This window comes from Haliotis rufescens, unplaced genomic scaffold, assembly GCF_023055435.1.
Source record: "Haliotis rufescens isolate VD_foot unplaced genomic scaffold, xgHalRufe1.0.p SCAF_2, whole genome shotgun sequence".
Classification (NCBI taxonomy): domain Eukaryota; kingdom Metazoa; phylum Mollusca; class Gastropoda; order Lepetellida; family Haliotidae; genus Haliotis; species Haliotis rufescens.
In genome coordinates, this window is record NW_025963890.1 from 21,641,156 (window position 1) to 21,662,400 (window position 21,245).

At 43.4% G+C, this 21,245-nt stretch overlaps 43 non-coding genes across 43 annotated transcripts; 22 read left to right on the plus strand and 21 right to left on the minus strand.

Moving 5' to 3' along the window:
* Positions 1-200: 200 nt before the first annotated feature.
* On the plus strand, positions 201-293 carry Trnay-gua. Its single transcript has 2 exons — positions 201-237; positions 258-293. It is a non-coding gene; the product is annotated as a tRNA-Tyr (tRNA).
* Positions 294-479: 186 nt separating this feature from the next.
* On the minus strand, positions 480-603 carry Trnal-caa. Its single transcript has 2 exons — positions 566-603; positions 480-525 (listed from the first exon to the last, which is right to left on the minus strand). It is a non-coding gene; the product is annotated as a tRNA-Leu (tRNA).
* Positions 604-1,169: 566 nt separating this feature from the next.
* Positions 1,170-1,262, plus strand: Trnay-gua. The gene is made up of 2 exons: positions 1,170-1,206; positions 1,227-1,262. It is a non-coding gene; the product is annotated as a tRNA-Tyr (tRNA).
* A 187-nt stretch (positions 1,263-1,449) lies between these two features.
* Trnal-caa lies at positions 1,450-1,573 on the minus strand. The gene is made up of 2 exons: positions 1,536-1,573; positions 1,450-1,495 (listed from the first exon to the last, which is right to left on the minus strand). It is a non-coding gene; the product is annotated as a tRNA-Leu (tRNA).
* Positions 1,574-2,134: 561 nt separating this feature from the next.
* Positions 2,135-2,227, plus strand: Trnay-gua. Its single transcript has 2 exons — positions 2,135-2,171; positions 2,192-2,227. It is a non-coding gene; the product is annotated as a tRNA-Tyr (tRNA).
* Positions 2,228-2,413: 186 nt separating this feature from the next.
* On the minus strand, positions 2,414-2,537 carry Trnal-caa. The gene is made up of 2 exons: positions 2,500-2,537; positions 2,414-2,459 (listed from the first exon to the last, which is right to left on the minus strand). It is a non-coding gene; the product is annotated as a tRNA-Leu (tRNA).
* Positions 2,538-3,103: 566 nt separating this feature from the next.
* Positions 3,104-3,196, plus strand: Trnay-gua. Its single transcript has 2 exons — positions 3,104-3,140; positions 3,161-3,196. It is a non-coding gene; the product is annotated as a tRNA-Tyr (tRNA).
* Positions 3,197-3,383: 187 nt separating this feature from the next.
* On the minus strand, positions 3,384-3,507 carry Trnal-caa. Its single transcript has 2 exons — positions 3,470-3,507; positions 3,384-3,429 (listed from the first exon to the last, which is right to left on the minus strand). It is a non-coding gene; the product is annotated as a tRNA-Leu (tRNA).
* A 561-nt stretch (positions 3,508-4,068) lies between these two features.
* Positions 4,069-4,161, plus strand: Trnay-gua. The gene is made up of 2 exons: positions 4,069-4,105; positions 4,126-4,161. It is a non-coding gene; the product is annotated as a tRNA-Tyr (tRNA).
* A 187-nt stretch (positions 4,162-4,348) lies between these two features.
* Positions 4,349-4,472, minus strand: Trnal-caa. Its single transcript has 2 exons — positions 4,435-4,472; positions 4,349-4,394 (listed from the first exon to the last, which is right to left on the minus strand). It is a non-coding gene; the product is annotated as a tRNA-Leu (tRNA).
* Positions 4,473-5,038: 566 nt separating this feature from the next.
* Trnay-gua lies at positions 5,039-5,131 on the plus strand. The gene is made up of 2 exons: positions 5,039-5,075; positions 5,096-5,131. It is a non-coding gene; the product is annotated as a tRNA-Tyr (tRNA).
* A 187-nt stretch (positions 5,132-5,318) lies between these two features.
* On the minus strand, positions 5,319-5,442 carry Trnal-caa. Its single transcript has 2 exons — positions 5,405-5,442; positions 5,319-5,364 (listed from the first exon to the last, which is right to left on the minus strand). It is a non-coding gene; the product is annotated as a tRNA-Leu (tRNA).
* A 566-nt stretch (positions 5,443-6,008) lies between these two features.
* Positions 6,009-6,101, plus strand: Trnay-gua. Its single transcript has 2 exons — positions 6,009-6,045; positions 6,066-6,101. It is a non-coding gene; the product is annotated as a tRNA-Tyr (tRNA).
* Positions 6,102-6,288: 187 nt separating this feature from the next.
* On the minus strand, positions 6,289-6,412 carry Trnal-caa. Its single transcript has 2 exons — positions 6,375-6,412; positions 6,289-6,334 (listed from the first exon to the last, which is right to left on the minus strand). It is a non-coding gene; the product is annotated as a tRNA-Leu (tRNA).
* Positions 6,413-6,978: 566 nt separating this feature from the next.
* Trnay-gua lies at positions 6,979-7,071 on the plus strand. Its single transcript has 2 exons — positions 6,979-7,015; positions 7,036-7,071. It is a non-coding gene; the product is annotated as a tRNA-Tyr (tRNA).
* Positions 7,072-7,256: 185 nt separating this feature from the next.
* Positions 7,257-7,380, minus strand: Trnal-caa. The gene is made up of 2 exons: positions 7,343-7,380; positions 7,257-7,302 (listed from the first exon to the last, which is right to left on the minus strand). It is a non-coding gene; the product is annotated as a tRNA-Leu (tRNA).
* A 566-nt stretch (positions 7,381-7,946) lies between these two features.
* Trnay-gua lies at positions 7,947-8,039 on the plus strand. The gene is made up of 2 exons: positions 7,947-7,983; positions 8,004-8,039. It is a non-coding gene; the product is annotated as a tRNA-Tyr (tRNA).
* A 185-nt stretch (positions 8,040-8,224) lies between these two features.
* On the minus strand, positions 8,225-8,348 carry Trnal-caa. Its single transcript has 2 exons — positions 8,311-8,348; positions 8,225-8,270 (listed from the first exon to the last, which is right to left on the minus strand). It is a non-coding gene; the product is annotated as a tRNA-Leu (tRNA).
* A 566-nt stretch (positions 8,349-8,914) lies between these two features.
* Trnay-gua lies at positions 8,915-9,007 on the plus strand. Its single transcript has 2 exons — positions 8,915-8,951; positions 8,972-9,007. It is a non-coding gene; the product is annotated as a tRNA-Tyr (tRNA).
* Positions 9,008-9,194: 187 nt separating this feature from the next.
* Trnal-caa lies at positions 9,195-9,318 on the minus strand. The gene is made up of 2 exons: positions 9,281-9,318; positions 9,195-9,240 (listed from the first exon to the last, which is right to left on the minus strand). It is a non-coding gene; the product is annotated as a tRNA-Leu (tRNA).
* A 566-nt stretch (positions 9,319-9,884) lies between these two features.
* Positions 9,885-9,977, plus strand: Trnay-gua. Its single transcript has 2 exons — positions 9,885-9,921; positions 9,942-9,977. It is a non-coding gene; the product is annotated as a tRNA-Tyr (tRNA).
* Positions 9,978-10,164: 187 nt separating this feature from the next.
* Trnal-caa lies at positions 10,165-10,288 on the minus strand. The gene is made up of 2 exons: positions 10,251-10,288; positions 10,165-10,210 (listed from the first exon to the last, which is right to left on the minus strand). It is a non-coding gene; the product is annotated as a tRNA-Leu (tRNA).
* Positions 10,289-10,854: 566 nt separating this feature from the next.
* On the plus strand, positions 10,855-10,947 carry Trnay-gua. The gene is made up of 2 exons: positions 10,855-10,891; positions 10,912-10,947. It is a non-coding gene; the product is annotated as a tRNA-Tyr (tRNA).
* A 187-nt stretch (positions 10,948-11,134) lies between these two features.
* Positions 11,135-11,258, minus strand: Trnal-caa. Its single transcript has 2 exons — positions 11,221-11,258; positions 11,135-11,180 (listed from the first exon to the last, which is right to left on the minus strand). It is a non-coding gene; the product is annotated as a tRNA-Leu (tRNA).
* Positions 11,259-11,824: 566 nt separating this feature from the next.
* Trnay-gua lies at positions 11,825-11,917 on the plus strand. Its single transcript has 2 exons — positions 11,825-11,861; positions 11,882-11,917. It is a non-coding gene; the product is annotated as a tRNA-Tyr (tRNA).
* Positions 11,918-12,102: 185 nt separating this feature from the next.
* On the minus strand, positions 12,103-12,226 carry Trnal-caa. Its single transcript has 2 exons — positions 12,189-12,226; positions 12,103-12,148 (listed from the first exon to the last, which is right to left on the minus strand). It is a non-coding gene; the product is annotated as a tRNA-Leu (tRNA).
* Positions 12,227-12,792: 566 nt separating this feature from the next.
* Positions 12,793-12,885, plus strand: Trnay-gua. Its single transcript has 2 exons — positions 12,793-12,829; positions 12,850-12,885. It is a non-coding gene; the product is annotated as a tRNA-Tyr (tRNA).
* Positions 12,886-13,070: 185 nt separating this feature from the next.
* Positions 13,071-13,194, minus strand: Trnal-caa. Its single transcript has 2 exons — positions 13,157-13,194; positions 13,071-13,116 (listed from the first exon to the last, which is right to left on the minus strand). It is a non-coding gene; the product is annotated as a tRNA-Leu (tRNA).
* Positions 13,195-13,760: 566 nt separating this feature from the next.
* Trnay-gua lies at positions 13,761-13,853 on the plus strand. Its single transcript has 2 exons — positions 13,761-13,797; positions 13,818-13,853. It is a non-coding gene; the product is annotated as a tRNA-Tyr (tRNA).
* A 185-nt stretch (positions 13,854-14,038) lies between these two features.
* Trnal-caa lies at positions 14,039-14,162 on the minus strand. The gene is made up of 2 exons: positions 14,125-14,162; positions 14,039-14,084 (listed from the first exon to the last, which is right to left on the minus strand). It is a non-coding gene; the product is annotated as a tRNA-Leu (tRNA).
* Positions 14,163-14,728: 566 nt separating this feature from the next.
* Trnay-gua lies at positions 14,729-14,821 on the plus strand. Its single transcript has 2 exons — positions 14,729-14,765; positions 14,786-14,821. It is a non-coding gene; the product is annotated as a tRNA-Tyr (tRNA).
* Positions 14,822-15,008: 187 nt separating this feature from the next.
* Positions 15,009-15,132, minus strand: Trnal-caa. The gene is made up of 2 exons: positions 15,095-15,132; positions 15,009-15,054 (listed from the first exon to the last, which is right to left on the minus strand). It is a non-coding gene; the product is annotated as a tRNA-Leu (tRNA).
* A 566-nt stretch (positions 15,133-15,698) lies between these two features.
* Trnay-gua lies at positions 15,699-15,791 on the plus strand. The gene is made up of 2 exons: positions 15,699-15,735; positions 15,756-15,791. It is a non-coding gene; the product is annotated as a tRNA-Tyr (tRNA).
* A 187-nt stretch (positions 15,792-15,978) lies between these two features.
* On the minus strand, positions 15,979-16,102 carry Trnal-caa. The gene is made up of 2 exons: positions 16,065-16,102; positions 15,979-16,024 (listed from the first exon to the last, which is right to left on the minus strand). It is a non-coding gene; the product is annotated as a tRNA-Leu (tRNA).
* A 566-nt stretch (positions 16,103-16,668) lies between these two features.
* Positions 16,669-16,761, plus strand: Trnay-gua. Its single transcript has 2 exons — positions 16,669-16,705; positions 16,726-16,761. It is a non-coding gene; the product is annotated as a tRNA-Tyr (tRNA).
* A 187-nt stretch (positions 16,762-16,948) lies between these two features.
* Trnal-caa lies at positions 16,949-17,072 on the minus strand. The gene is made up of 2 exons: positions 17,035-17,072; positions 16,949-16,994 (listed from the first exon to the last, which is right to left on the minus strand). It is a non-coding gene; the product is annotated as a tRNA-Leu (tRNA).
* Positions 17,073-17,638: 566 nt separating this feature from the next.
* Trnay-gua lies at positions 17,639-17,731 on the plus strand. Its single transcript has 2 exons — positions 17,639-17,675; positions 17,696-17,731. It is a non-coding gene; the product is annotated as a tRNA-Tyr (tRNA).
* Positions 17,732-17,918: 187 nt separating this feature from the next.
* On the minus strand, positions 17,919-18,042 carry Trnal-caa. Its single transcript has 2 exons — positions 18,005-18,042; positions 17,919-17,964 (listed from the first exon to the last, which is right to left on the minus strand). It is a non-coding gene; the product is annotated as a tRNA-Leu (tRNA).
* Positions 18,043-18,608: 566 nt separating this feature from the next.
* Trnay-gua lies at positions 18,609-18,701 on the plus strand. The gene is made up of 2 exons: positions 18,609-18,645; positions 18,666-18,701. It is a non-coding gene; the product is annotated as a tRNA-Tyr (tRNA).
* A 187-nt stretch (positions 18,702-18,888) lies between these two features.
* Trnal-caa lies at positions 18,889-19,012 on the minus strand. Its single transcript has 2 exons — positions 18,975-19,012; positions 18,889-18,934 (listed from the first exon to the last, which is right to left on the minus strand). It is a non-coding gene; the product is annotated as a tRNA-Leu (tRNA).
* A 566-nt stretch (positions 19,013-19,578) lies between these two features.
* Positions 19,579-19,671, plus strand: Trnay-gua. The gene is made up of 2 exons: positions 19,579-19,615; positions 19,636-19,671. It is a non-coding gene; the product is annotated as a tRNA-Tyr (tRNA).
* An 877-nt stretch (positions 19,672-20,548) lies between these two features.
* Trnay-gua lies at positions 20,549-20,641 on the plus strand. Its single transcript has 2 exons — positions 20,549-20,585; positions 20,606-20,641. It is a non-coding gene; the product is annotated as a tRNA-Tyr (tRNA).
* Positions 20,642-20,828: 187 nt separating this feature from the next.
* On the minus strand, positions 20,829-20,952 carry Trnal-caa. Its single transcript has 2 exons — positions 20,915-20,952; positions 20,829-20,874 (listed from the first exon to the last, which is right to left on the minus strand). It is a non-coding gene; the product is annotated as a tRNA-Leu (tRNA).
* Positions 20,953-21,245: the final 293 nt, after the last annotated feature.

Genomic DNA, 21,245 nt, shown 5'->3' on the forward strand with positions numbered 1-21,245 from the left:
GATATTTCAACTTGTCCGACTGGAGATTGGTGTAAGGAGACATATTTGTATGTGAGGTTGAAATGAACCTTCAATAATATTAAGCAGGTTGCTGCCCATAACACACTGTCGCCCAGGAGGAAGTAGGTGAGCAGTCAAGCGAGGAAAGTCCTATTGATTTGAGAGAAAATCAGCCTAGCTATTAAAACGGACTGGTAGCACCCGTGATAGCTCAGTTGGTAGAGCGGAGGACTGTAGTGGCAAGGCTGAAATTGGCAATCCTTAGGTCGCTGGTTCAAATCCGGCTCGCGGGACTACTTTTTGTATCAATCACCAATTTATGAAGAACGAACATCGTTTCATTTGCATCTTTGTACCATTAATCACATTTTTACGTACCAGTCTTCCAAAATGATACCAGGACTCGCACATGTCTGCTATTATCCAAATGAAGGCAATATGCTTTAGGAAAGGCCATGTTTGAAGGGAGAAAAAAAGTGTGTCAGAAGTGGGATTTGAACCCACGCCCACATTCGTGGACCAGAACACCCGTATCTCCACTATGGGAGAAGGTCTGATGCAATACCTTGAGTCTGGCGCCTTAGACCGCTCGGCCATCCTGACAACGATGTTGAAAGTGATAACTCTACGCTTTTGTAGAGACAAACCATGGACAAACATGTTGCCGTTTTTCAGTCATGTTGATTCTACCTACAACCCTGCATGCATTTGGGATAGTTTCAGAGCTACTCATTTCATCATTCAATCTGTGTTCTTGTCAATTTCACGCCTTTCCGTTTCAACGTAAGTGATGTGATGGATTGACTCTTCATGCAACTCTCGATTGTCACGAGGTTTGGGCTTGCCATATGGTCTTCACACGTTTCAAACAAATAACAGTGTTGCACGTTCAGGTTGTCTTCACGTGGTGGAGCATGATTTTAAGGATTAGGCTCTCTGTTAAAAGATACCATACTGACCGCTGGATATTTCAACTTGTCCGACTGGAGATTGGTGTAAGGAGACATATTTGTATGTGAGGTTGAAATGAACCTTCAATAATATTAAGCAGGTTGCTGCCCATAACACACTGTCGCCCAGGAGGAAGTAGGTGAGCAGTCAAGCGAGGAAAGTCCTATTGATTTGAGAGAAAATCAGCCTAGCTATTAAAACGAACTCAAATGTCAGCACCCGTGATAGCTCAGTTGGTAGAGCGGAGGACTGTAGTGGCAAGGCTGAAATTGGCAATCCTTAGGTCGCTGGTTCAAATCCGGCTCGCGGGACAACTTTTTGTATCAATCACCAATTTATGAAGAACGAACATCGTTTCATTTGCATCTTTGTACCATTAATCACATTTTTACGTACCAGTCTTCCAAAATGATACCAGGACTCGCACATGTCTGCTATTATCCAAATGAAGGCAATATGCTTTAGGAAAGGCCATGTTTGAAGGGAGAAAATAAAGTCTGCCAGAAGTGGGATTTGAACCCACGCCCACATTCGTGGACCAGAACACCCGTATCTCCACTATGGGAGAAGGTCTGATGCAATACCTTGAGTCTGGCGCCTTAGACCGCTCGGCCATCCTGACAACGATGTTGAAAGTGATAACTCTACGCTTTTGTAGAGACAAACCATGGACAAACATGTTGCCGTTTTTCAGTCATGTTGATTCTACCTACAACCCTGCATGCATTTGGGATAGTTTCAGAGCTACTCATTTCATCATTCAATCTGTGTTCTTGTCAATTTCACGCCTTTCCGTTTCAACGTAAGTGATGTGATGGATTGACTCTTCATGAAACTCTCGATTGTCACGAGGTTTGGGCTTGCCATATGGTCTTCACACGTTTCAAACAAATAACAGTGTTGCACGTTCAGGTTGTCTTCACGTGGTGGAGCATGATTTTAAGGATTAGGCTCTCTGTTAAAAGATACCATACTGACCGCTGGATATTTCAACTTGTCCGACTGGAGATTGGTGTAAGGAGACATATTTGTATGTGAGGTTGAAATGAACCTTCAATAATATTAAGCAGGTTGCTGCCCATAACACACTGTCGCCCAGGAGGAAGTAGGTGAGCAGTCAAGCGAGGAAAGTCCTATTGATTTGAGAGAAAATCAGCCTAGCTATTAAAACGGACTGGTAGCACCCGTGATAGCTCAGTTGGTAGAGCGGAGGACTGTAGTGGCAAGGCTGAAATTGGCAATCCTTAGGTCGCTGGTTCAAATCCGGCTCGCGGGACTACTTTTTGTATCAATCACCAATTTATGAAGAACGAACATCGTTTCATTTGCATCTTTGTACCATTAATCACATTTTTACGTACCAGTCTTCCAAAATGATACCAGGACTCGCACATGTCTGCTATTATCCAAATGAAGGCAATATGCTTTAGGAAAGGCCATGTTTGAAGGGAGAAAAAAAGTGTGTCAGAAGTGGGATTTGAACCCACGCCCACATTCGTGGACCAGAACACCCGTATCTCCACTATGGGAGAAGGTCTGATGCAATACCTTGAGTCTGGCGCCTTAGACCGCTCGGCCATCCTGACAACGATGTTGAAAGTGATAACTCTACGCTTTTGTAGAGACAAACCATGGACAAACATGTTGCCGTTTTTCAGTCATGTTGATTCTACCTACAACCCTGCATGCATTTGGGATAGTTTCAGAGCTACTCATTTCATCATTCAATCTGTGTTCTTGTCAATTTCACGCCTTTCCGTTTCAACGTAAGTGATGTGATGGATTGACTCTTCATGCAACTCTCGATTGTCACGAGGTTTGGGCTTGCCATATGGTCTTCACACGTTTCAAACAAATAACAGTGTTGCACGTTCAGGTTGTCTTCACGTGGTGGAGCATGATTTTAAGGATTAGGCTCTCTGTTAAAAGATACCATACTGACCGCTGGATATTTCAACTTGTCCGACTGGAGATTGGTGTAAGGAGACATATTTGTATGTGAGGTTGAAATGAACCTTCAATAATATTAAGCAGGTTGCTGCCCATAACACACTGTCGCCCAGGAGGAAGTAGGTGAGCAGTCAAGCGAGGAAAGTCCTATTGATTTGAGAGAAAATCAGCCTAGCTATTAAAACGAACTCAAATGTCAGCACCCGTGATAGCTCAGTTGGTAGAGCGGAGGACTGTAGTGGCAAGGCTGAAATTGGCAATCCTTAGGTCGCTGGTTCAAATCCGGCTCGCGGGACAACTTTTTGTATCAATCACCAATTTATGAAGAACGAACATCGTTTCATTTGCATCTTTGTACCATTAATCACATTTTTACGTACCAGTCTTCCAAAATGATACCAGGACTCGCACATGTCTGCTATTATCCAAATGAAGGCAATATGCTTTAGGAAAGGCCATGTTTGAAGGGAGAAAATAAAGTCTGCCAGAAGTGGGATTTGAACCCACGCCCACATTCGTGGACCAGAACACCCGTATCTCCACTATGGGAGAAGGTCTGATGCAATACCTTGAGTCTGGCGCCTTAGACCGCTCGGCCATCCTGACAACGATGTTGAAAGTGATAACTCTACGCTTTTGTAGAGACAAACCATGGACAAACATGTTGCCGTTTTTCAGTCATGTTGATTCTACCTACAACCCTGCATGCATTTGGGATAGTTTCAGAGCTACTCATTTCATCATTCAATCTGTGTTCTTGTCAATTTCACGCCTTTCCGTTTCAACGTAAGTGATGTGATGGATTGACTCTTCATGCAACTCTCGATTGTCACGAGGTTTGGGCTTGCCATATGGTCTTCACACGTTTCAAACAAATAACAGTGTTGCACGTTCAGGTTGTCTTCACGTGGTGGAGCATGATTTTAAGGATTAGGCTCTCTGTTAAAAGATACCATACTGACCGCTGGATATTTCAACTTGTCCGACTGGAGATTGGTGTAAGGAGACATATTTGTATGTGAGGTTGAAATGAACCTTCAATAATATTAAGCAGGTTGCTGCCCATAACACACTGTCGCCCAGGAGGAAGTAGGTGAGCAGTCAAGCGAGGAAAGTCCTATTGATTTGAGAGAAAATCAGCCTAGCTATTAAAACGGACTGGTAGCACCCGTGATAGCTCAGTTGGTAGAGCGGAGGACTGTAGTGGCAAGGCTGAAATTGGCAATCCTTAGGTCGCTGGTTCAAATCCGGCTCGCGGGACTACTTTTTGTATCAATCACCAATTTATGAAGAACGAACATCGTTTCATTTGCATCTTTGTACCATTAATCACATTTTTACGTACCAGTCTTCCAAAATGATACCAGGACTCGCACATGTCTGCTATTATCCAAATGAAGGCAATATGCTTTAGGAAAGGCCATGTTTGAAGGGAGAAAATAAAGTCTGCCAGAAGTGGGATTTGAACCCACGCCCACATTCGTGGACCAGAACACCCGTATCTCCACTATGGGAGAAGGTCTGATGCAATACCTTGAGTCTGGCGCCTTAGACCGCTCGGCCATCCTGACAACGATGTTGAAAGTGATAACTCTACGCTTTTGTAGAGACAAACCATGGACAAACATGTTGCCGTTTTTCAGTCATGTTGATTCTACCTACAACCCTGCATGCATTTGGGATAGTTTCAGAGCTACTCATTTCATCATTCAATCTGTGTTCTTGTCAATTTCACGCCTTTCCGTTTCAACGTAAGTGATGTGATGGATTGACTTTTCATGCAACTCTCGATTGTCACGAGGTTTGGGCTTGCCATATGGTCTTCACACGTTTCAAACAAATAACAGTGTTGCACGTTCAGGTTGTCTTCACGTGGTGGAGCATGATTTTAAGGATTAGGCTCTCTGTTAAAAGATACCATACTGACCGCTGGACATTTCAACTTGTCCGACTGGAGATTGGTGTAAGGAGACATATTTGTATGTGAGATTAAAATGAACCTTCAATAATATTAAGCAGGTTGCTGCCCATAACACACTGTCGCCCAGGAGGAAGTAGGTGAGCAGTCAAGCGAGGAAAGTCCTATTGATTTGAGAGAAAATCAGCCTAGCTATTAAAACGAACTCTAATGTCAGCACCCGTGATAGCTCAGTTGGTAGAGCGGAGGACTGTAGTGGCAAGGCTGTAATTGGCAATCCTTAGGTCGCTGGTTCAAATCCGGCTCGCGGGACAACTTTTTGTATCAATCACCAATTTATGAAGAACGAACATCGTTTCATTTGCATCTTTGTACCATTAATCACATTTTTACGTACCAGTCTTCCAAAATGATACCAGGACTCGCACATGTCTGCTATTATCCAAATGAAGGCAATATGCTTTAGGAAAGGCCATGTTTGAAGGGAGAAAAAAAAGTGTGTCAGAAGTGGGATTTGAACCCACGCCCACATTCGTGGACCAGAACACCCGTATCTCCACTATGGGAGAAGGTCTGATGCAATACCTTGAGTCTGGCGCCTTAGACCGCTCGGCCATCCTGACAACGATGTTGAAAGTGATAACTCTACGCTTTTGTAGAGACAAACCATGGACAAACATGTTGCCGTTTTTCAGTCATGTTGATTCTACCTACAACCCTGCATGCATTTGGGATAGTTTCAGAGCTACTCATTTCATCATTCAATCTGTGTTCTTGTCAATTTCACGCCTTTCCGTTTCAACGTAAGTGATGTGATGGATTGACTCTTCATGCAACTCTCGATTGTCACGAGGTTTGGGCTTGCCATATGGTCTTCACACGTTTCAAACAAATAACAGTGTTGCACGTTTAGGTTGTCTTCACGTGGTGGAGCATGATTTTAAGGATTAGGCTCTCTGTTAAAAGATACCATACTGACCGCTGGATATTTCAACTTGTCCGACTGGAGATTGGTGTAAGGAGACATATTTGTATGTGAGGCTGAAATGAACCTTCAATAATATTAAGCAGGTTGCTGCCCATAACACACTGTCGCCCAGGAGGAAGTAGGTGAGCAGTCAAGCGAGGAAAGTCCTATTGATTTGAGAGAAAATCAGCCTAGCTATTAAAACGAACTCTAATGTCAGCACCCGTGATAGCTCAGTTGGTAGAGCGGAGGACTGTAGTGGTAAGGCTGTAATTGGCAATTCTTAGGTCGCTGGTTCAAATCCGGCTCGCGGGACAACTTTTTGTATCAATCACCAATTTATGAAGAACGAACATCGTTTCATTTGCATCTTTGTACCATTAATCACATTTTTACGTACCAGTCTTCCAAAATGATACCAGGACTCGCACATGTCTGCTATTATCCAAATCAAGGCAATATGCTTTAGGAAAGGCCATGTTTGAAGGGAGAAAAAAAAGTGTGTCAGAAGTGGGATTTGAACCCACGCCCACATTCGTGGACCAGAACACCCGTATCTCCACTATGGGAGAAGGTCTGATGCAATACCTTGAGTCAGGCGCCTTAGACCGCTCGGCCATCCTGACAACGATGTTGAAAGTGATAACTCTACGCTTTTGTAGAGACAAACCATGGACAAACATGTTGCCGTTTTTCAGTCATGTTGATTCTACCTACAACCCTGCATGCATTTGGGATAGTTTCAGAGCTACTCATTTCATCATTCAATCTGTGTTCTTGTCAATTTCACGCCTTTCCGTTTCAACGTAAGTGATGTGATGGATTGACTTTTCATGCAACTCTCGATTGTCACGAGGTTTGGGCTTGCCATATGGTCTTCACACGTTTCAAACAAATAACAGTGTTGCACGTTCAGGTTGTCTTCACGTGGTGGAGCATGATTTTAAGGATTAGGCTCTCTGTTAAAAGATACCATACTGACCGCTGGATATTTCAACTTGTCCGACTGGAGATTGGTGTAAGGAGACATATTTGTATGTGAGATTAAAATGAACCTTCAATAATATTAAGCAGGTTGCTGCCCATAACACACTGTCGCCCAGGAGGAAGTAGGTGAGCAGTCAAGCGAGGAAAGTCCTATTGATTTGAGAGAAAATCAGCCTAGCTATTAAAACGAACTCTAATGTCAGCACCCGTGATAGCTCAGTTGGTAGAGCGGAGGACTGTAGTGGCAAGGCTGTAATTGGCAATCCTTAGGTCGCTGGTTCAAATCCGGCTCTCGGGACAACTTTTTGTATCAATCACCAATTTATGAAGAACGAACATCGTTTCATTTGCATCTTTGTACCATTAATCACATTTTTACGTACCAGTCTTCCAAAATGATACCAGGACTCGCACATGTCTGCTATTATCCAAATCAAGGCAATATGCTTTAGGAAAGGCCATGTTTGAAGGAGAAAAAAAGTGTGTCAGAAGTGGGATTTGAACCCACGCCCACATTCGTGGACCAGAACACCCGTATCTCCAATATGGGAGAAGGTCTGATGCAATACCTTGAGTCTGGCGCCTTAGACCGCTCGGCCATCCTGACAACGATGTTGAAAGTGATAACTCTACGCTTTTGTAGAGACAAACCATGGACAAACATGTTGCCGTTTTTCAGTCATGTTGATTCTACCTACAACCCTGCATGCATTTGGGATAGTTTCAGAGCTACTCATTTCATCATTCAATCTGTGTTCTTGTCAATTTCACGCCTTTCCGTTTCAACGTAAGTGATGTGATGGATTGACTCTTCATGCAACTCTCGATTGTCACGAGGTTTGGGCTTGCCATATGGTCTTCACACGTTTCAAACAAATAACAGTGTTGCACGTTCAGGTTGTCTTCACGTGGTGGAGCATGATTTTAAGGATTAGGCTCTCTGTTAAAAGATACCATACTGACCGCTGGATATTTCAACTTGTCCGACTGCAGATTGGTGTAAGGAGACATATTTGTATGTGAGGTTGAAATGAACCTTCAATAATATTAAGCAGGTTGCTGCCCATAACACACTGTCGCCCAGGAGGAAGTAGGTGAGCAGTCAAGCGAGGAAAGTCCTATTGATTTGAGAGAAAATCAGCCTAGCTATTAAAACGAACTCTAATGTCAGCACCCGTGATAGCTCAGTTGGTAGAGCGGAGGACTGTAGTGGCAAGGCTGTAATTGGCAATCCTTAGGTCGCTGGTTCAAATCCGGCTCTCGGGACAACTTTTTGTATCAATCACCAATTTATGAAGAACGAACATCGTTTCATTTGCATCTTTGTACCATTAATCACATTTTTACGTACCAGTCTTCCAAAATGATACCAGGACTCGCACATGTCTGCTATTATCCAAATGAAGGCAATATGCTTTAGGAAAGGCCATGTTTGAAGGAGAAAAAAAGTTTGTCAGAAGTGGGATTTGAACCCACGCCCACATTCGTGGACCAGAACACCCGTATCTCCACTATGGGAGAAGGTCTGATGCAATACCTTGAGTCAGGCGCCTTAGACCGCTCGGCCATCCTGACAACGATGTTGAAAGTGATAACTCTACGCTTTTGTAGAGAAAAACCATGGACAAACATGTTGCCGTTTTTCAGTCATGTTGATTCTACCTACAACCCTGCATGCATTTGGGATAGTTTCAGAGCTACTCATTTCATCATTCAATCTGTGTTCTTGTCAATTTCACGCCTTTCCGTTTCAACGTAAGTGATGTGATGGATTGACTCTTCATGCAACTCTCGATTGTCACGAGGTTTGGGCTTGCCATATGGTCTTCACACGTTTCAAACAAATAACAGTGTTGCACGTTCAGGTTGTCTTCACGTGGTGGAGCATGATTTTAAGGATTAGGCTCTCTGTTAAAAGATACCATACTGACCGCTGGATATTTCAACTTGTCCGACTGCAGATTGGTGTAAGGAGACATATTTGTATGTGAGGTTGAAATGAACCTTCAATAATATTAAGCAGGTTGCTGCCCATAACACACTGTCGCCCAGGAGGAAGTAGGTGAGCAGTCAAGCGAGGAAAGTCCTATTGATTTGAGAGAAAATCAGCCTAGCTATTAAAACGAACTCAAATGTCAGCACCCGTGATAGCTCAGTTGGTAGAGCGGAGGACTGTAGTGGCAAGGCTGTAATTGGCAATCCTTAGGTCGCTGGTTCAAATCCGGCTCGCGGGACAACTTTTTGTATCAATCACCAATTTATGAAGAACGAACATCGTTTCATTTGCATCTTTGTACCATTAATCACATTTTTACGTACCAGTCTTCCAAAATGATACCAGGACTCGCACATGTCTGCTATTATCCAAATGAAGGCAATATGCTTTAGGAAAGGCCATGTTTGAAGGGAGAAAAAAAAGTGTGTCAGAAGTGGGATTTGAACCCACGCCCACATTCGTGGACCAGAACACCCGTATCTCCACTATGGGAGAAGGTCTGATGCAATACCTTGAGTCAGGCGCCTTAGACCGCTCGGCCATCCTGACAACGATGTTGAAAGTGATAACTCTACGCTTTTGTAGAGACAAACCATGGACAAACATGTTGCCGTTTTTCAGTCATGTTGATTCTACCTACAACCCTGCATGCATTTGGGATAGTTTCAGAGCTACTCATTTCATCATTCAATCTGTGTTCTTGTCAATTTCACGCCTTTCCGTTTCAACGTAAGTGATGTGATGGATTGACTCTTCATGCAACTCTCGATTGTCACGAGGTTTGGGCTTGCCATATGGTCTTCACACGTTTCAAACAAATAACAGTGTTGCACGTTCAGGTTGTCTTCACGTGGTGGAGCATGATTTTAAGGATTAGGCTCTCTGTTAAAAGATACCATACTGACCGCTGGATATTTCAACTTGTCCGACTGGAGATTGGTGTAAGGAGACATATTTGTATGTGAGGTTGAAATGAACCTTCAATAATATTAAGCAGGTTGCTGCCCATAACACACTGTCGCCCAGGAGGAAGTAGGTGAGCAGTCAAGCGAGGAAAGTCCTATTGATTTGAGAGAAAATCAGCCTAGCTATTAAAACGAACTCAAATGTCAGCACCCGTGATAGCTCAGTTGGTAGAGCGGAGGACTGTAGTGGCAAGGCTGTAATTGGCAATCCTTAGGTCGCTGGTTCAAATCCGGCTCGCGGGACAACTTTTTGTATCAATCACCAATTTATGAAGAACGAACATCGTTTCATTTGCATCTTTGTACCATTAATCACATTTTTACGTACCAGTCTTCCAAAATGATACCAGGACTCGCACATGTCTGCTATTATCCAAATGAAGGCAATATGCTTTAGGAAAGGCCATGTTTGAAGGGAGAAAAAAAAGTGTGTCAGAAGTGGGATTTGAACCCACGCCCACATTCGTGGACCAGAACACCCGTATCTCCACTATGGGAGAAGGTCTGATGCAATACCTTGAGTCAGGCGCCTTAGACCGCTCGGCCATCCTGACAACGATGTTGAAAGTGATAACTCTACGCTTTTGTAGAGACAAACCATGGACAAACATGTTGCCGTTTTTCAGTCATGTTGATTCTACCTACAACCCTGCATGCATTTGGGATAGTTTCAGAGCTACTCATTTCATCATTCAATCTGTGTTCTTGTCAATTTCACGCCTTTCCGTTTCAACGTAAGTGATGTGATGGATTGACTCTTCATGCAACTCTCGATTGTCACGAGGTTTGGGCTTGCCATATGGTCTTCACACGTTTCAAACAAATAACAGTGTTGCACGTTCAGGTTGTCTTCACGTGGTGGAGCATGATTTTAAGGATTAGGCTCTCTGTTAAAAGATACCATACTGACCGCTGGATATTTCAACTTGTCCGACTGGAGATTGGTGTAAGGAGACATATTTGTATGTGAGGTTGAAATGAACCTTCAATAATATTAAGCAGGTTGCTGCCCATAACACACTGTCGCCCAGGAGGAAGTAGGTGAGCAGTCAAGCGAGGAAAGTCCTATTGATTTGAGAGAAAATCAGCCTAGCTATTAAAACGAACTCAAATGTCAGCACCCGTGATAGCTCAGTTGGTAGAGCGGAGGACTGTAGTGGCAAGGCTGTAATTGGCAATCCTTAGGTCGCTGGTTCAAATCCGGCTCGCGGGACAACTTTTTGTATCAATCACCAATTTATGAAGAACGAACATCGTTTCATTTGCATCTTTGTACCATTAATCACATTTTTACGTACCAGTCTTCCAAAATGATACCAGGACTCGCACATGTCTGCTATTATCCAAATGAAGGCAATATGCTTTAGGAAAGGCCATGTTTGAAGGGAGAAAAAAAAGTGTGTCAGAAGTGGGATTTGAACCCACGCCCACATTCGTGGACCAGAACACCCGTATCTCCACTATGGGAGAAGGTCTGATGCAATACCTTGAGTCTGGCGCCTTAGACCGCTCGGCCATCCTGACAACGATGTTGAAAGTGATAACTCTACGCTTTTGTAGAGACAAACCATGGACAAACATGTTGCCGTTTTTCAGTCATGTTGATTCTACCTACAACCCTGCATGCATTTGGGATAGTTTCAGAGCTACTCATTTCATCATTCAATCTGTGTTCTTGTCAATTTCACGCCTTTCCGTTTCAACGTAAGTGATGTGATGGATTGACTCTTCATGCAACTCTCGATTGTCACGAGGTTTGGGCTTGCCATATGGTCTTCACACGTTTCAAACAAATAACAGTGTTGCACGTTCAGGTTGTCTTCACGTGGTGGAGCAAGATTTTAAGGATTAGGCTCTCTGTTAAAAGATACCATACTGACCGCTGGATATTTCAACTTGTCCGACTGCAGATTGGTGTAAGGAGACATATTTGTATGTGAGGTTGAAATGAACCTTCAATAATATTAAGCAGGTTGCTGCCCATAACACACTGTCGCCCAGGAGGAAGTAGGTGAGCAGTCAAGCGAGGAAAGTCCTATTGATTTGAGAGAAAATCAGCCTAGCTATTAAAACGAACTCAAATGTCAGCACCCGTGATAGCTCAGTTGGTAGAGCGGAGGACTGTAGTGGCAAGGCTGTAATTGGCAATCCTTAGGTCGCTGGTTCAAATCCGGCTCGCGGGACAACTTTTTGTATCAATCACCAATTTATGAAGAACGAACATCGTTTCATTTGCATCTTTGTACCATTAATCACATTTTTACGTACCAGTCTTCCAAAATGATACCAGGACTCGCACATGTCTGCTATTATCCAAATCAAGGCAATATGCTTTAGGAAAGGCCATGTTTGAAGGAGAAAAAAAGTGTGTCAGAAGTGGGATTTGAACCCACGCCCACATTCGTGGACCAGAACACCCGTATCTCCAATATGGGAGAAGGTCTGATGCAATACCTTGAGTCTGGCGCCTTAGACCGCTCGGCCATCCTGACAACGATGTTGAAAGTGATAACTCTACGCTTTTGTAGAGACAAACCATGGACAAACATGTTGCCGTTTTTCAGTCATGTTGATTCTACCTACAACCCTGCATGCATTTGGGATAGTTTCAGAGCTACTCATTTCATCATTCAATCTGTGTTCTTGTCAATTTCACGCCTTTCCGTTTCAACGTAAGTGATGTGATGGATTGACTCTTCATGCAACTCTCGATTGTCACGAGGTTTGGGCTTGCCATATGGTCTTCACACGTTTCAAACAAATAACAGTGTTGCACGTTCAGGTTGTCTTCACGTGGTGGAGCATGATTTTAAGGATTAGGCTCTCTGTTAAAAGATACCATACTGACCGCTGGATATTTCAACTTGTCCGACTGCAGATTGGTGTAAGGAGACATATTTGTATGTGAGGTTGAAATGAACCTTCAATAATATTAAGCAGGTTGCTGCCCATAACACACTGTCGCCCAGGAGGAAGTAGGTGAGCAGTCAAGCGAGGAAAGTCCTATTGATTTGAGAGAAAATCAGCCTAGCTATTAAAACGAACTCTAATGTCAGCACCCGTGATAGCTCAGTTGGTAGAGCGGAGGACTGTAGTGGCAAGGCTGTAATTGGCAATCCTTAGGTCGCTGGTTCAAATCCGGCTCTCGGGACAACTTTTTGTATCAATCACCAATTTATGAAGAACGAACATCGTTTCATTTGCATCTTTGTACCATTAATCACATTTTTACGTACCAGTCTTCCAAAATGATACCAGGACTCGCACATGTCTGCTATTATCCAAATCAAGGCAATATGCTTTAGGAAAGGCCATGTTTGAAGGAGAAAAAAAGTTTGTCAGAAGTGGGATTTGAACCCACGCCCACATTCGTGGACCAGAACACCCGTATCTCCACTATGGGAGAAGGTCTGATGCAATACCTTGAGTCAGGCGCCTTAGACCGCTCGGCCATCCTGACAACGATGTTGAAAGTGATAACTCTACGCTTTTGTAGAGAAAAACCATGGACAAACATGTTGCCGTTTTTCAGTCATGTTGATTCTACCTACAACCCTGCATGCATTTGGGATAGTTTCAGAGCTACTCATTTCATCATTCAATCTGTGTTCTTGTCAATTTCACGCCTTTCCGTTTCAACGTAAGTGATGTGATGGATTGACTCTTCATGCAACTCTCGATTGTCACGAGGTTTGGGCTTGCCATATGGTCTTCACACGTTTCAAACAAATAACAGTGTTGCACGTTCAGGTTGTCTTCACGTGGTGGAGCATGATTTTAAGGATTAGGCTCTCTGTTAAAAGATACCATACTGACCGCTGGATATTTCAACTTGTCCGACTGCAGATTGGTGTAAGGAGACATATTTGTATGTGAGGTTGAAATGAACCTTCAATAATATTAAGCAGGTTGCTGCCCATAACACACTGTCGCCCAGGAGGAAGTAGGTGAGCAGTCAAGCGAGGAAAGTCCTATTGATTTGAGAGAAAATCAGCCTAGCTATTAAAACGAACTCTAATGTCAGCACCCGTGATAGCTCAGTTGGTAGAGCGGAGGACTGTAGTGGCAAGGCTGTAATTGGCAATCCTTAGGTCGCTGGTTCAAATCCGGCTCTCGGGACAACTTTTTGTATCAATCACCAATTTATGAAGAACGAACATCGTTTCATTTGCATCTTTGTACCATTAATCACATTTTTACGTACCAGTCTTCCAAAATGATACCAGGACTCGCACATGTCTGCTATTATCCAAATCAAGGCAATATGCTTTAGGAAAGGCCATGTTTGAAGGAGAAAAAAAGTTTGTCAGAAGTGGGATTTGAACCCACGCCCACATTCGTGGACCAGAACACCCGTATCTCCACTATGGGAGAAGGTCTGATGCAATACCTTGAGTCAGGCGCCTTAGACCGCTCGGCCATCCTGACAACGATGTTGAAAGTGATAACTCTACGCTTTTGTAGAGAAAAACCATGGACAAACATGTTGCCGTTTTTCAGTCATGTTGATTCTACCTACAACCCTGCATGCATTTGGGATAGTTTCAGAGCTACTCATTTCATCATTCAATCTGTGTTCTTGTCAATTTCACGCCTTTCCGTTTCAACGTAAGTGATGTGATGGATTGACTCTTCATGCAACTCTCGATTGTCACGAGGTTTGGGCTTGCCATATGGTCTTCACACGTTTCAAACAAATAACAGTGTTGCACGTTCAGGTTGTCTTCACGTGGTGGAGCATGATTTTAAGGATTAGGCTCTCTGTTAAAAGATACCATACTGACCGCTGGATATTTCAACTTGTCCGACTGCAGATTGGTGTAAGGAGACATATTTGTATGTGAGGTTGAAATGAACCTTCAATAATATTAAGCAGGTTGCTGCCCATAACACACTGTCGCCCAGGAGGAAGTAGGTGAGCAGTCAAGCGAGGAAAGTCCTATTGATTTGAGAGAAAATCAGCCTAGCTATTAAAACGAACTCAAATGTCAGCACCCGTGATAGCTCAGTTGGTAGAGCGGAGGACTGTAGTGGCAAGGCTGTAATTGGCAATCCTTAGGTCGCTGGTTCAAATCCGGCTCGCGGGACAACTTTTTGTATCAATCACCAATTTATGAAGAACGAACATCGTTTCATTTGCATCTTTGTACCATTAATCACATTTTTACGTACCAGTCTTCCAAAATGATACCAGGACTCGCACATGTCTGCTATTATCCAAATGAAGGCAATATGCTTTAGGAAAGGCCATGTTTGAAGGGAGAAAAAAAAGTGTGTCAGAAGTGGGATTTGAACCCACGCCCACATTCGTGGACCAGAACACCCGTATCTCCACTATGGGAGAAGGTCTGATGCAATACCTTGAGTCAGGCGCCTTAGACCGCTCGGCCATCCTGACAACGATGTTGAAAGTGATAACTCTACGCTTTTGTAGAGACAAACCATGGACAAACATGTTGCCGTTTTTCAGTCATGTTGATTCTACCTACAACCCTGCATGCATTTGGGATAGTTTCAGAGCTACTCATTTCATCATTCAATCTGTGTTCTTGTCAATTTCACGCCTTTCCGTTTCAACGTAAGTGATGTGATGGATTGACTCTTCATGCAACTCTCGATTGTCACGAGGTTTGGGCTTGCCATATGGTCTTCACACGTTTCAAACAAATAACAGTGTTGCACGTTCAGGTTGTCTTCACGTGGTGGAGCATGATTTTAAGGATTAGGCTCTCTGTTAAAAGATACCATACTGACCGCTGGATATTTCAACTTGTCCGACTGGAGATTGGTGTAAGGAGACATATTTGTATGTGAGGTTGAAATGAACCTTCAATAATATTAAGCAGGTTGCTGCCCATAACACACTGTCGCCCAGGAGGAAGTAGGTGAGCAGTCAAGCGAGGAAAGTCCTATTGATTTGAGAGAAAATCAGCCTAGCTATTAAAACGAACTCAAATGTCAGCACCCGTGATAGCTCAGTTGGTAGAGCGGAGGACTGTAGTGGCAAGGCTGTAATTGGCAATCCTTAGGTCGCTGGTTCAAATCCGGCTCGCGGGACAACTTTTTGTATCAATCACCAATTTATGAAGAACGAACATCGTTTCATTTGCATCTTTGTACCATTAATCACATTTTTACGTACCAGTCTTCCAAAATGATACCAGGACTCGCACATGTCTGCTATTATCCAAATGAAGGCAATATGCTTTAGGAAAGGCCATGTTTGAAGGGAGAAAAAAAAGTGTGTCAGAAGTGGGATTTGAACCCACGCCCACATTCGTGGACCAGAACACCCGTATCTCCACTATGGGAGAAGGTCTGATGCAATACCTTGAGTCAGGCGCCTTAGACCGCTCGGCCATCCTGACAACGATGTTGAAAGTGATAACTCTACGCTTTTGTAGAGACAAACCATGGACAAACATGTTGCCGTTTTTCAGTCATGTTGATTCTACCTACAACCCTGCATGCATTTGGGATAGTTTCAGAGCTACTCATTTCATCATTCAATCTGTGTTCTTGTCAATTTCACGCCTTTCCGTTTCAACGTAAGTGATGTGATGGATTGACTCTTCATGCAACTCTCGATTGTCACGAGGTTTGGGCTTGCCATATGGTCTTCACACGTTTCAAACAAATAACAGTGTTGCACGTTCAGGTTGTCTTCACGTGGTGGAGCATGATTTTAAGGATTAGGCTCTCTGTTAAAAGATACCATACTGACCGCTGGATATTTCAACTTGTCCGACTGGAGATTGGTGTAAGGAGACATATTTGTATGTGAGGTTGAAATGAACCTTCAATAATATTAAGCAGGTTGCTGCCCATAACACACTGTCGCCCAGGAGGAAGTAGGTGAGCAGTCAAGCGAGGAAAGTCCTATTGATTTGAGAGAAAATCAGCCTAGCTATTAAAACGAACTCAAATGTCAGCACCCGTGATAGCTCAGTTGGTAGAGCGGAGGACTGTAGTGGCAAGGCTGTAATTGGCAATCCTTAGGTCGCTGGTTCAAATCCGGCTCGCGGGACAACTTTTTGTATCAATCACCAATTTATGAAGAACGAACATCGTTTCATTTGCATCTTTGTACCATTAATCACATTTTTACGTACCAGTCTTCCAAAATGATACCAGGACTCGCACATGTCTGCTATTATCCAAATGAAGGCAATATGCTTTAGGAAAGGCCATGTTTGAAGGGAGAAAAAAAAGTGTGTCAGAAGTGGGATTTGAACCCACGCCCACATTCGTGGACCAGAACACCCGTATCTCCACTATGGGAGAAGGTCTGATGCAATACCTTGAGTCTGGCGCCTTAGACCGCTCGGCCATCCTGACAACGATGTTGAAAGTGATAACTCTACGCTTTTGTAGAGACAAACCATGGACAAACATGTTGCCGTTTTTCAGTCATGTTGATTCTACCTACAACCCTGCATGCATTTGGGATAGTTTCAGAGCTACTCATTTCATCATTCAATCTGTGTTCTTGTCAATTTCACGCCTTTCCGTTTCAACGTAAGTGATGTGATGGATTGACTCTTCATGCAACTCTCGATTGTCACGAGGTTTGGGCTTGCCATATGGTCTTCACACGTTTCAAACAAATAACAGTGTTGCACGTTCAGGTTGTCTTCACGTGGTGGAGCAAGATTTTAAGGATTAGGCTCTCTGTTAAAAGATACCATACTGACCGCTGGATATTTCAACTTGTCCGACTGCAGATTGGTGTAAGGAGACATATTTGTATGTGAGGTTGAAATGAACCTTCAATAATATTAAGCAGGTTGCTGCCCATAACACACTGTCGCCCAGGAGGAAGTAGGTGAGCAGTCAAGCGAGGAAAGTCCTATTGATTTGAGAGAAAATCAGCCTAGCTATTAAAACGAACTCAAATGTCAGCACCCGTGATAGCTCAGTTGGTAGAGCGGAGGACTGTAGTGGCAAGGCTGTAATTGGCAATCCTTAGGTCGCTGGTTCAAATCCGGCTCGCGGGACAACTTTTTGTATCAATCACCAATTTATGAAGAACGAACATCGTTTCATTTGCATCTTTGTACCATTAATCACATTTTTACGTACCAGTCTTCCAAAATGATACCAGGACTCGCACATGTCTGCTATTATCCAAATGAAGGCAATATGCTTTAGGAAAGGCCATGTTTGAAGGGAGAAAAAAAAGTGTGTCAGAAGTGGGATTTGAACCCACGCCCACATTCGTGGACCAGAACACCCGTATCTCCACTATGGGAGAAGGTCTGATGCAATACCTTGAGTCTGGCGCCTTAGACCGCTCGGCCATCCTGACAACGATGTTGAAAGTGATAACTCTACGCTTTTGTAGAGACAAACCATGGACAAACATGTTGCCGTTTTTCAGTCATGTTGATTCTACCTACAACCCTGCATGCATTTGGGATAGTTTCAGAGCTACTCATTTCATCATTCAATCTGTGTTCTTGTCAATTTCACGCCTTTCCGTTTCAACGTAAGTGATGTGATGGATTGACTTTTCATGCAACTCTCGATTGTCACGAGGTTTGGGCTTGCCATATGGTCTTCACACGTTTCAAACAAATAACAGTGTTGCACGTTCAGGTTGTCTTCACGTGGTGGAGCATGATTTTAAGGATTAGGCTCTCTGTTAAAAGATACCATACTGACCGCTGGATATTTCAACTTGTCCGACTGCAGATTGGTGTAAGGAGACATATTTGTATGTGAGATTAAAATGAACCTTCAATAATATTAAGCAGGTTGCTGCCCATAACACACTGTCGCCCAGGAGGAAGTAGGTGAGCAGTCAAGCGAGGAAAGTCCTATTGATTTGAGAGAAAATCAGCCTAGCTATTAAAACGAACTCTAATGTCAGCACCCGTGATAGCTCAGTTGGTAGAGCGGAGGACTGTAGTGGCAAGGCTGTAATTGGCAATCCTTAGGTCGCTGGTTCAAATCCGGCTCGCGGGACAACTTTTTGTATCAATCACCAATTTATGAAGAACGAACATCGTTTCATTTGCATCTTTGTACCATTAATCACATTTTTACGTACCAGTCTTCCAAAATGATACCAGGACTCGCACATGTCTGCTATTATCCAAATGAAGGCAATATGCTTTAGGAAAGGCCATGTTTGAAGGGAGAAAAAAAAGTGTGTCAGAAGTGGGATTTGAACCCACGCCCACATTCGTGGACCAGAACACCCGTATCTCCACTATGGGAGAAGGTCTGATGCAATACCTTGAGTCAGGCGCCTTAGACCGCTCGGCCATCCTGACAACGATGTTGAAAGTGATAACTCTACGCTTTTGTAGAGACAAACCATGGACAAACATGTTGCCGTTTTTCAGTCATGTTGATTCTACCTACAACCCTGCATGCATTTGGGATAGTTTCAGAGCTACTCATTTCATCATTCAATCTGTGTTCTTGTCAATTTCACGCCTTTCCGTTTCAACGTAAGTGATGTGATGGATTGACTCTTCATGCAACTCTCGATTGTCACGAGGTTTGGGCTTGCCATATGGTCTTCACACGTTTCAAACAAATAACAGTGTTGCACGTTCAGGTTGTCTTCACGTGGTGGAGCATGATTTTAAGGATTAGGCTCTCTGTTAAAAGATACCATACTGACCGCTGGATATTTCAACTTGTCCGACTGGAGATTGGTGTAAGGAGACATATTTGTATGTGAGATTAAAATGAACCTTCAATAATATTAAGCAGGTTGCTGCCCATAACACACTGTCGCCCAGGAGGAAGTAGGTGAGCAGTCAAGCGAGGAAAGTCCTATTGATTTGAGAGAAAATCAGCCTAGCTATTAAAACGAACTCTAATGTCAGCACCCGTGATAGCTCAGTTGGTAGAGCGGAGGACTGTAGTGGCAAGGCTGTAATTGGCAATCCTTAGGTCGCTGGTTCAAATCCGGCTCGCGGGACAACTTTTTGTATCAATCACCAATTTATGAAGAACGAACATCGTTTCATTTGCATCTTTGTACCATTAATCACATTTTTACGTACCAGTCTTCCAAAATGATACCAGGACTCGCACATGTCTGCTATTATCCAAATGAAGGCAATATGCTTTAGGAAAGGCCATGTTTGAAGGGAGAAAAAAAAGTGTGTCAGAAGTGGGATTTGAACCCACGCCCACATTCGTGGACCAGAACACCCGTATCTCCACTATGGGAGAAGGTCTGATGCAATACCTTGAGTCAGGCGCCTTAGACCGCTCGGTCATCCTGACAACGATGTTGAAAGTGATAACTCTACGCTTTTGTAGAGACAAACCATGGACAAACATGTTGCCGTTTTTCAGTCATGTTGATTCTACCTACAACCCTGCATGCATTTGGGATAGTTTCAGAGCTACTCATTTCATCATTCAATCTGTGTTCTTGTCAATTTCACGCCTTTCCGTTTCAACGTAAGTGATGTGATGGATTGACTCTTCATGCAACTCTCGATTGTCACGAGGTTTGGGCTTGCCATATGGTCTTCACACGTTTCAAACAAATAACAGTGTTGCACGTTCAGGTTGTCTTCACGTGGTGGAGCATGATTTTAAGGATTAGGCTCTCTGTTAAAAGATACCATACTGACCGCTGGATATTTCAACTTGTCCGACTGCAGATTGGTGTAAGGAGACATATTTGTATGTGAGGTTGAAATGAACCTTCAATAATATTAAGCAGGTTGCTGCCCATAACACACTGTCGCCCAGGAGGAAGTAGGTGAGCAGTCAAGCGAGGAAAGTCCTATTGATTTGAGAGAAAATCAGCCTAGCTATTAAAACGAACTCAAATGTCAGCACCCGTGATAGCTCAGTTGGTAGAGCGGAGGACTGTAGTGGCAAGGCTGTAATTGGCAATCCTTAGGTCGCTGGTTCAAATCCGGCTCGCGGGACAACTTTTTGTATCAATCACCAATTTATGAAGAACGAACATCGTTTCATTTGCATCTTTGTACCATTAATCACATTTTTACGTACCAGTCTTCCAAAATGATACCAGGACTCGCACATGTCTGCTATTATCCAAATCAAGGCAATATGCTTTAGGAAAGGCCATGTTTGAAGGGAGAAAAAAAAGTGTGTCAGAAGTGGGATTTGAACCCACGCCCACATTCGTGGACCAGAACACCCGTATCTCCACTATGGGAGAAGGTCTGATGCAATACCTTGAGTCTGGCGCCTTAGACCGCTCGGCCATCCTGACAACGATGTTGAAAGTGATAACTCTACGCTTTTGTAGAGACAAACCATGGACAAACATGTTGCCGTTTTTCAGTCATGTTGATTCTACCTACAACCCTGCATGCATTTGGGATAGTTTCAGAGCTACTCATTTCATCATTCAATCTGTGTTCTTGTCAATTTCACGCCTTTCCGTTTCAACGTAAGTGATGTGATGGATTGACTCTTCATGCAACTCTCGATTGTCACGAGGTTTGGGCTTGCCATATGGTCTTCACACGTTTCAAACAAATAACAGTGTTGCACGTTCAGGTT